We start from the raw sequence: 9,860 nt of genomic DNA, 5'->3' as shown, positions 1-9,860 counted from the left end.
GCCCTAAAATGGAGTAAGGAAAACTTACAACTGTACAGTACAGTGGGCGCCCTGTTCTGCACTATTAACCAGCACAAAATTGCAATCAGTAGGCCAAAGTACAGCAAAGCAATGGCCACTTATATTGAATTCTTTCAGCTGATTCGTTAATCCAAAATGACTTTCAACTGAGAGAGAGAGTACAACAGATTGTTTCCTCAAGGGCTGAACATTGGCACCTCAGTGGTGTTGGAATTTGTTGGAACACATCGAGTCAAGTGTAGTAGGTTTTTATTGTCATTCCTTTGTATAGCTAGAACACATTGTATGAAATACTATTTAACCTGGACCATGGTGCAACACATAACAATACAGGAGTAGAGTACACAAGATTACATATAGTGCAAGTACACAATGGCAAGTACGAGACAACAGAACACAGAACAGTGGATATACGGCACAACAGATTCACAGTGCAGTAACAACAGAATAGTGCTGTGTGGGGAAAATATTGCAATGAAGGGCTGTAAAGTGAGTAGTGTGGCAGCAATAAACCTAGCAGCAATATTGGTTGCAATGTAGCCACAGAAAATCTACACACAAGAGCTTCCAATCACAACTCAATGCTTTAACCACTGAGCCATAACAACCCACTGGCCACATCACTATCACAATCACTAAAGCAAGAAATAATATCGAAAATGTCAGTCTTAAGAAGGTACATTGTTAACCGAGTATTAAAACCAATTTAATTTTAGTGCACGCTTCAGTGTATTACTACAGCAGACACATCGCTATGAAGTGAACCGTAGGGTGGCGCTATTTTGCTGCACACTTATCTGAAGCATCTTGCTCATTCCTCTCGGGGCTCCGCGCGCGCCTCAACTCTACACAGCACTTCAGAGGCGAGAAGCCGAGCCGCATCCCCCCTTGTTCCGGACGGAACTCCGGCCTCCGCGCATCGTTTCCGCAAACTGAACCCGGTACCGGATGAAAGGACGAAAATGGAAGGATGGAGGGATTTTTTTTTTTTTTGTGGTACAGTTGAAGCTTCCACGTAATTGGGACTGAACAGCTCTGCGTAATTGGCCAGCGGAAGTTTGTGAGGCAGCGCGCGCAGTCCAAGCAACTTTGCCAAGGTCTATTTTTAGAATCGTTTAGTTTTATGTTCTTTGTTTTCTTTTATCGCTGTTAAAATACAAGAAAAAGAACCTGAAGAAAAAGAGAAAAAGAAAGTCAAGTAGATACACGTCCTAAAATGTATCCATAGGTGATGCGTTTTAAAGGGAACGTTTCAAGCGCAAAGCAAAAGATCCGCCTTTTGACGCCGGGGTTTTTTATTTCTGTCAATGGAGAGCAAATGAGACGCTTATTTCCACGGTTTGATTGACAGCTCGACGACAGGCAGGTAAATTCACTTGTGTATTTGTTTCCAAATGCAATGTGTAATATTTTGCATTCTGCAGATAATAAGCAATACATTGCATTTTTATAGCAGTTCGTTAAAGCGCGTAATTGTGCGCCTTCTCCAAACCACGCGTCATGTTGGAGGCATTTTAATACAGGATTGTGCTTGACCGTGTAAAAGAACTGATTGCAGTTTAGCAGAACAGCAGGCAGCATTGACTTTCAATTCATAAAACACTGAATGGAGGTCTGATATCACACAGCAGGTGCAAAGGAACAAATTATTAATGACAAGCATAAAGCTGTGTGGACTGATGATGGCAGAAGAGTGAACACAGAGGTTAGTAGAGGGTTAGAAGTGAAGGTGGTGTTAATGGGAGGATGCTTATGGTGCTGACTGGAAGTGCAGTGCTCCAGTGATGAAAGCATTGCCTCTGTAGTATAGTAGGTGTGGATGAGCTGTCTGCTTGTTCGTGCCCCTTTATACCTCACTTTAGGGGCAGTTACACCCTAACCTTCCGTTAACTAACAAAAAGAATTAATTTATTATTAATACACAATTAAACGAGGTCTTCCAGTGTTTATGTGCATTTATATTCTAGGTGTACTAGGTATATGAGTCGATTAGGTATAATAATGAACATACTGGACAGTCGTTGTGATCGTACTGTGGTGTAAGGATTGTGAGTGATATTCTTTGTGATTTGAAGTAAGTATTTAAAGTTTTTGTGCAGTAATGAAGAGTCAATTCAACACTGGTATATTACTGTCTGTTTTCAGTTAATCTCTGTATATGTGTTGCTGTATCTCACAGAAAAAAGTGGAACAAATTTGATCTATGGTATGAGAAAAATTGCATTTAAGAGAAAAAAAGGAAAGAAAATAGCCTACTGTTCAGGAGGGGAACTATTCTCGATCTTGTTAGAGGGTTTAGTCATGGTTTCACCTTGGCATTTCATGCTCCTTCTCTTCCTCTAGCACCACTCTGTCTGTTCTTTCTGCTTACTCCTTACTCTGCCCTCCCTTTCCAGCTTTTAGGGTGTCGCGACCACTCAGCTCTGGTCCACAATTAGCGCCATCATGGTCCTCCGTCCGGCTTTGCTAATAAAACCTTCCTTAGCTCTTGTTGATCGCCGTGATTAATTGCTACCCCAAGAGGAGCCGTACATCTTCCCTTTCACACAATGGTGACGTGCAGTGTTGCAGTGTTTTATAGATCACCGTCAGCAGCACTGAAACCTGCCGGTGGGCCCTCTGGCTTATCAGCTTTATTGTCCACCTTGTTATTTGTCGCAATTGCTGACGGCGTTGAGCAGAGTACCACCATAGCATCCTGCTTTAGTCTTAGAGGAGCACATTAAGAGGATGTGGTTCCAAAATCAAAAGCTCAAATTCTGCTTTGTAGACAGTGTTTCCAGGGTCATGCTTTGAATAATGATTCAGGATATGGAATGAGCTTGATGATAATCAGACTGTATGGTTTATTTATTGCATTTTCTGTATAATTACAGTGGGTTATCTGTGTGACTGACTTTAGGGCATGATTTGTCTTATGCATTTCAATACCTAATTTCTATGAACAATGTGTATGAATGAGGTGTCTTATGCATTTTAATACTTGTGATGAATGATAGACATAGACATAGAAATCGAAATGGAAAAGCTTTATTTTCATTGTATACTGTAGCTCTGCATACAGCAACATTTGGAGCTCTGCTTCTGTTGTCAAAGTAACATATATAATAATAAAAGCATGAATATAGTATAGGAAATAAAATATTTAGAAGTGAATTTTTTTTATTTTTTTAGAATTGATTAATTAAATTTACATAAAGTGATGGATTGGAGTATAAGTATTTCCCTGGGATACACTGCAATATTGCACAGATCTTGCTTATTCTCCGAGCAAAATAGAAGTAGCAACTTTCAAACATTTTGAAATGGAATACAGTGACTGCATTATTAAAGTCACCAAATAATTATATTGCATGTCTTTTTATAGTGTAGTGTATTTCAGTAGAGTTTAAATACAATAACAGACTGATGAGTATATATGGAATGGTGGAGCAGTTGGCCGTGTCGCTCCCTTATAGTTTCAGAGTCTCCAGTTTAAACATCGGTTCTGGTTTGTGCTGTGTGCAGTTACACATGTCCTCCCTGTGTCTCTTTTCTTTTTTCACCTCCCAAAAACATGCCAGTACTTGTGTGTGTCTGTGTGCATGTGCCCCACCTCAAGATCCACTTTGACATGACCAGTTTCAAGCAGCAAGATGAATAAATGGATTAAAGTAATGCACATTCTGTCTATAAGTTTATAACCTGTATGATCTTACATATTAGATGGTTCAAGCTTTGTGGTGCCAGTGTGTAATTGATTAAAATCTAAATATGTATAGATGTGACATTTGTTTAATGAGAGATTTCTAAATTAATGTAAATATGTAGGTGTCCGTATATTTAACCAGGATTAAGAGTTGTGCAAGATAAAGAGACAGAATAAGTTGGCTAAACACTAGGTAAATGGCTGTGTAGCATGAGGGAGATTCACTTCTGTCAGCTTGCCAAACAGGTCATTAATGGTAATGAGTGGAGAAGTGATTTTTACAGGCATTTACACTGGTAATGATACAAGACTGCTTTTAGGTTCTGTGTATCAGACTACGAACTAGGAATGGTGTGGAGATCTGCAGATCTGAGTTTCCACAAATTTGAGTGTGTGTATGATTGCAGTATTGTTTTGGACCATATGACGGCATTAGAATGGAGCAGGTGTTGATAGAGTTTGTATCAGGTTGCTTAGCCCTTGTTCTGCATCTCTCATAGAAGACTTACTTGTGCTTTCATTGCACAGGTAGAATTTTGGATCAAAGCTCAAGGCAACGTTAGCCTGCAGCGAGTGTCGACAAGAATTACTTTACGTGCAATAGATGGCAGAAGATTTATTGCAGAGGTGAAAGGAGATGAAGCCAAGGTGCGAGAGCCTTGTTTTGTTTCCAACAGAACAACACGGCATTGCCGTCTTTAGCTTCTAGACCACTATTGAATTTGAGAGGCAGTAATTCGGGAATATTGCTTTGCATGCTTGTGTCAGTAGGTGAGACCAAAACTAGATGGGTTTGCCATTATCTCTAAACCTCAAAACTATAGCTCAGCTGTTTTCAATTTGGGCCAGCACTGTGTCAAATTTAAATCAGAGCAGCCTGTGTAGAAAGACATAACTCTCTGATTCAGAGTGCCTGTGTTAAGATGCACACAATCAAGCCCGGTTACTTCTGAATAATTATTTAGCTTTTTTCATTTTTAATGTCTTTTTTTTTTTACAGACACACTCAAATTAAATAAGTATTAAAAATGTTTGATATAACTCCACAGTAAATGATGGCTTATTAGTTACTAATACAATTCAGCAGGAGCATGAAGCAGCAACTTTAAGCACCATGTAACTCAGCATTTGCAAATATGTAAATAGCATCCATGGTGTTGTTCTACTCTTAGAAAAGGAAATATCACACCATAAATAATGTGCCCAGACCTCTCGGCTGTAGCGGCTGCCAATTGCGCGAGCCGTGACAGCTCATAAGAGTGGAGGCTTATCCTTTTCTCAGTGTGGAACAAACAACAACAGCGGCCCCTAAACATCACAATATGATGTTGAATACAGCAGCAGGAGCCATCTGGATGAGAGCAGTGGTGTGAAGCGACAGGCTAGCTCATGCCTTTCAGGCAGATGAAGGTTTATGGCACCAAAGCAGTTTTGGGTTCGCTTGAATTGCTAATGAAGGATGACCGACACATGGGTTTGAGAATATAGTGTTTTTAAATTTATAGTGAAGGTTAGATTATTAGAATGTTAGTATTTTTTTATCACATATGCAGGACTTTCAGTAAGACACAAACAACTCACCTTTTGCCTTGTGAGAAGGCGATTTCATTATACAGTCATCTAGAAATTCACTTTGGACAGAGAGTGTTACTGAATTCTTTTCACCTTCCCAGGATGCAGAAGCAGATGATGATTAAAACTGGGTAATTCTACACCTTGTCAAAGCAGATTGTGTAGAAAAGAAATATTTGTCATATTGGTGCAATTTAACTGTGTTGTGTTAGACCGCAATTACTGTGATGACAAATTTATCTGCAGGGTGTCACGTTAGGTCGAGAAAATATATTAAATTGTCTAAAGCCTCAAATTGTCTTAAACGTGCATTTAAATGGTTTTACAATTTAGCCGAAAAACACTGTTAACCCGGTGTCAGAAAATATCCTCTCTCTTATGTAATCCAATTAGTTATGAAAACCCTGAACACTGGAATATATTAAGTCGTTTGCTCTAAAACGGGGCACACATTAAACCGTGTCTAATATGAGCTACCTTCTTTCGAACTGCTGCAGTCAGAGACATGTGGGAAAATCGAATAAAGAATGGTTTCTTATGTGTACATTGTTTTGAATAGTTTGAATGTGTTTATTTGTTACCTCATAACTGCAAATTTGGTCTTAAAATACATTTCACTTAGGGATAACGGCAGACATGCTGTTTGCAGCATTCTTCTAAATTGTAATGTGACAGAAAGAACGTCTGTTTTCAGTGCACATAGGCTTTGCTTATTATGCACCCTTATACAGCAGTAATATGGAAAAGTTTTTAAGTTAGTTCCCTGCAAAGAAGCAGCATGAAGTCTATAACAGAAAACTTTCCTTTTATCATGTGAAAAATATGGTCCAAACTGTAGGAAAAAAATTATCAGGCTTATTGTTAGACTGAAATTCTTAGTGAGCAGGATGGCACTGTTAGCAGAGAGATCATAAGTAAAAGCTTTGGCATCAAGGCATAATACCAGAAAGATGTGAGGGGGGGGGGGGCATGTTTTATAGGTGTCATTTACTAAAGCTTGCCTGAGTGGAGGGAGGTTGCAATGAACTGTAACCGCAACAAAACGTGAAGACGATAATCAAGCAAATCGGTTGCTTGGAAGACTTCAGTGAACATCGTCTCTCTCCCTTGGGAGCAAGAGAACATTCAGTTTAATGTGGGGCTCGGAAATTAGAAATCAAATCATGCTTCTGTCAAATGCATCTCTCCTTCTTTCCTCCTCATGCAGGGAGCCGGGTTATATACTTGGGTTGTGTTACAATTTGACCATCACCCTGTTGTTCTTCTCCTGGCCTCGCAATGCCTCGGAGCCCATCACACTGAGACTTTGAGGCACTGTTGTGAATCGTTTTGCAAACACACAGTAAAATTCCTCAGGGGTAGATATCTCTTACTACTCAATTTTGCTCCTGCTGGACCTATTTTCAGTGTGCCACTCAAAAGAGCCAGCCATATTACAATGCGCCTTCCTCATTCAGCGTAGCTATGCAGGAATTGATTGCTTTCACTCTTCCCACATATCCTCCAGCTTTCATATTTCATACAAAGATGCTATTTGTGCCAACTGGAGTGATAGAGATGTTTTCTTATACAGCTAAATCCCAAACGTTGAATGAGCGCTTCCTGTGTCCGTGTCCAGATGGACTTATACAAATACATTCAGCAGTGTGCTGTTTGCTGTGCAGAATTAGAATACCTATTATGCACAAATACAGTGTTTCCCACAGGCTGGAGGAAACCTGGAGGGAGGACAGTGTATGAGGAGCGAGCGGTGGAATTATGGTTTGATTAATCGGAATGAAAATCATTCAAGGTAATGGACACGAGGATGCCAGTCCATTGAAGGGCATCATAGACAAAAGTGTAATTTAACATATCCAGCCAACATGGTAAGTATGTTTCTGTGATTAAACAAAAGAGCCTAAAGAAACACCATACAGCTATAACCACTAGCTATTGACCAGACTCAAAGTATTTAACAACAAATCATTAGCATTTAAGGATGAGCTTTACCAGGTCTGTCAGGTTAATTTCCCAACTCATTGGGTTCTGTTCCATTAAGCAACTCTGCTCTCTGTACTGCACTCGCCCCTATTTCTCCCTCCACCAAATTTGAGCTTGAGCTTCACAACCAAAATGGAACACATTTTGAAATGGCACAAAATATATTTTTATGGCTGAAATCTCACTTGGCCTCAGTGTGTCATCTATGTTGTAGGAAACACGATCTATAGCATAACAGAACAGAAGGGAATATCTAAATTGTTGTTGTACAAGTGCAGTGAGAATAAGTCATAACTCATAACATACGTTATATGATGAGGCCATGTAGGAAAATGACTTTTATATGTTCATATGATCTAGTAAATGATAAAATACCAACTATGTAGGCATAAAAGACATTTTGCAGGCAGTTTTGAATATTATTTGACCGTATTAAAAATGTAACAGGAGCATCGGGTTTGAGATTATTCATTCAAGGTCATAATTCATAAGGTAGACTTTTTTTATATTTATATCAAAGTTTAAGCTTTAAGCTTAGTGCTTGATTCCATGGCAAAAAAAGTCCTTGTATTACCCATCCTTTATTCTATAGTTAAAACAATCTAATAGCAAAGCTTAGCCACTTAATGTAGCTCAGTGAAGTGTGCAATCCCAGATTTTCAATTTGGAGGAGCATATAATGGATTATTCACTAAGAAAATTCATGTGTAAGCCTCCTTTTATATCCACATAAATTATCCTTTTTTTTTTTTACAGAGACAAAGTGCTGTCAGAGCTAAAAGAGGACAAACACACTGCATGTCTTCACCTTAGACTGTCAAAAAGCAGGACTTTTAGCTTCACCTTATAATGGTCTCAGGTGCCAAGGGAAGCAGTTTGGACACGATTCATTTTAGGATGCTGTGTTTTGTTTAGTTACTGTTGCTCTTGCTGCAAAATGGTTTAGACCCTGTGCTCTCTTTTGCACATATCCTTCATACTCACTCTCCATTTCTTGTAAGGCTCAAGGCTGTACAAGTTTCTAAAGGCCTTTACCCCCTTACCATTCACACTCTACACCACACGATTGTGGCCTTTCCATTCTTTCTCAATGTGGGTGTCATTTGTTCTCAAAAACAAAAAGGAGATCAGTCATTGAATTGTTTTTTCTCGATGCCCTTGTCTTTTTTGCATCATATTTGCTCACTTGTCTTTTGCTTCTTCTTTCATTGTTTCAATGTCTCATTCACTTGTGTCAGGCTCCACCTCGTGCAATCATGAGGCCATAATTTGAGGCTGAAAATTACAATTACAGGCTGCAGTAGTATTTTTTTTTCCTCTTGCTGCCGGTTATCCTTTGTGAGCAAGGCATGGCAACAGATCGCCTTTGTCCTGATTGTAATTAGGGGACTAAGAGGCAATAACGCACACAATTATGCTAAAGGTTCTGTATCCGTGTTTGACAGCGAGTGCCAGCCTCCACATTCTGCGGGGGAATATGAGAGGTAAAAAACAGATCAAAAAGAGAGCCTAGGGCAATTTTTGACCCTCTCATGTCTAATAAATAGGTTGGCAGGGGAAAAGGGAAGAGCTCCCCCACCACCCTACATGCAAGGGCTCTTTTTCTGACCTAACAGTAAAAGTCTTTAACTTACTCATTGTGAGATGAGCTCCGAGTACTTCAAAGCGAGCATGTCATCAAAAGAAGTGAGGCCCCTTGCATCGATAAATTCATTGTACAGAGGCTGTTCTAATCTCTGGATCTATGCTAGAGAACTGGAATATGAAACGGATATGAAGATACATGTTATCGATGTGTGTGCTGCATTAGAGACTGGCTACAGGCCAACTTCTTTGCACTTTGCCGTTTGATCTTTTTATGCTTGTTAGACATGAAAATAAGAGTAGATGTACTGTAGATGAAGTGTAATCAGCAGGCAAAATCCACACTATGGGGAAAGCCTAAAAACCCCAGAAATGACAAATTGAAGTACAGACACACCAACTGTCGTTTGAAGGATATAAATGTGCTGTAGTTCCCAAAGCCAATCAGTTACAACAGATGACTGTTCATTTTCCTTTAGCCACATTGCCTTTGTGCTGAGGATTTATAGCCGAACCATCATGCATAGACAGAAGCTCAAAAGCAGCCTTGAAACTTTAAATTCCATCTGTCAACTATTCACACCTTTTCCCCCCTCACCATGACAAACAGAAATGTGAAAATTAGTTTGAAGGCTACACAGACAGCATATGCGCACTATAATCACTCTTTACCCCTTAAAATGCCAGGAATTATATTTCTGAACACAAAAATCATCGTTTTTTTGTTATAAACTGCAGAAGTGGCTGCTTTTGGAGGCACTATCAATTCTCAGAGCTTGTGTAGAATCATAAGTCAGGAGGGAGAAAAGGAGCATGGCATCGGATCCGACTCTCTGCATAAGTGGAAGGGACTAATTTCTCCTGGGCTTTGGTGCTGTGCTGAGGGTGTGAGAGGAAAAATGGGGGAGAGGAAATGACAAGAAGAAAGAGAGAGGGGGAGATGAGCTTTGCTGAAATTCTCCCAGGAATGGTGGAAGCTGTCCACATCACTAAAACTTACAATGCTCTATTC

The 9,860-nt window shown here is 39.7% G+C and overlaps 1 protein-coding gene across 2 annotated transcripts in view; it reads left to right on the top strand.

Moving 5' to 3' along the window:
• Positions 1–853: 853 nt before the first annotated feature.
• The window catches only part of tafa3a (TAFA chemokine like family member 3a), a 70,977-nt gene continuing 61,970 nt past the window's right edge, over positions 854–9,860 (top strand). The window contains exon 1 of one of the 2 annotated variants that reach the window (XM_027146401.2): positions 854–1,118. The gene's annotated coding sequence lies outside the window, so the exon portion shown is untranslated. Of the gene's footprint in view, positions 1,388–9,860 lie in introns of both variants that reach the window. The other variant, XM_027146400.2, reaches the window with a different exon arrangement.

This window comes from Tachysurus fulvidraco, chromosome 5, assembly GCF_022655615.1.
Source record: "Tachysurus fulvidraco isolate hzauxx_2018 chromosome 5, HZAU_PFXX_2.0, whole genome shotgun sequence".
Taxonomy (NCBI): Eukaryota; Metazoa; Chordata; class Actinopteri; order Siluriformes; family Bagridae; genus Tachysurus; species Tachysurus fulvidraco.
The sequence above is the reverse complement of the archived record's forward strand: the minus strand, read 5'-3'. Positions and strand labels throughout refer to the sequence as shown.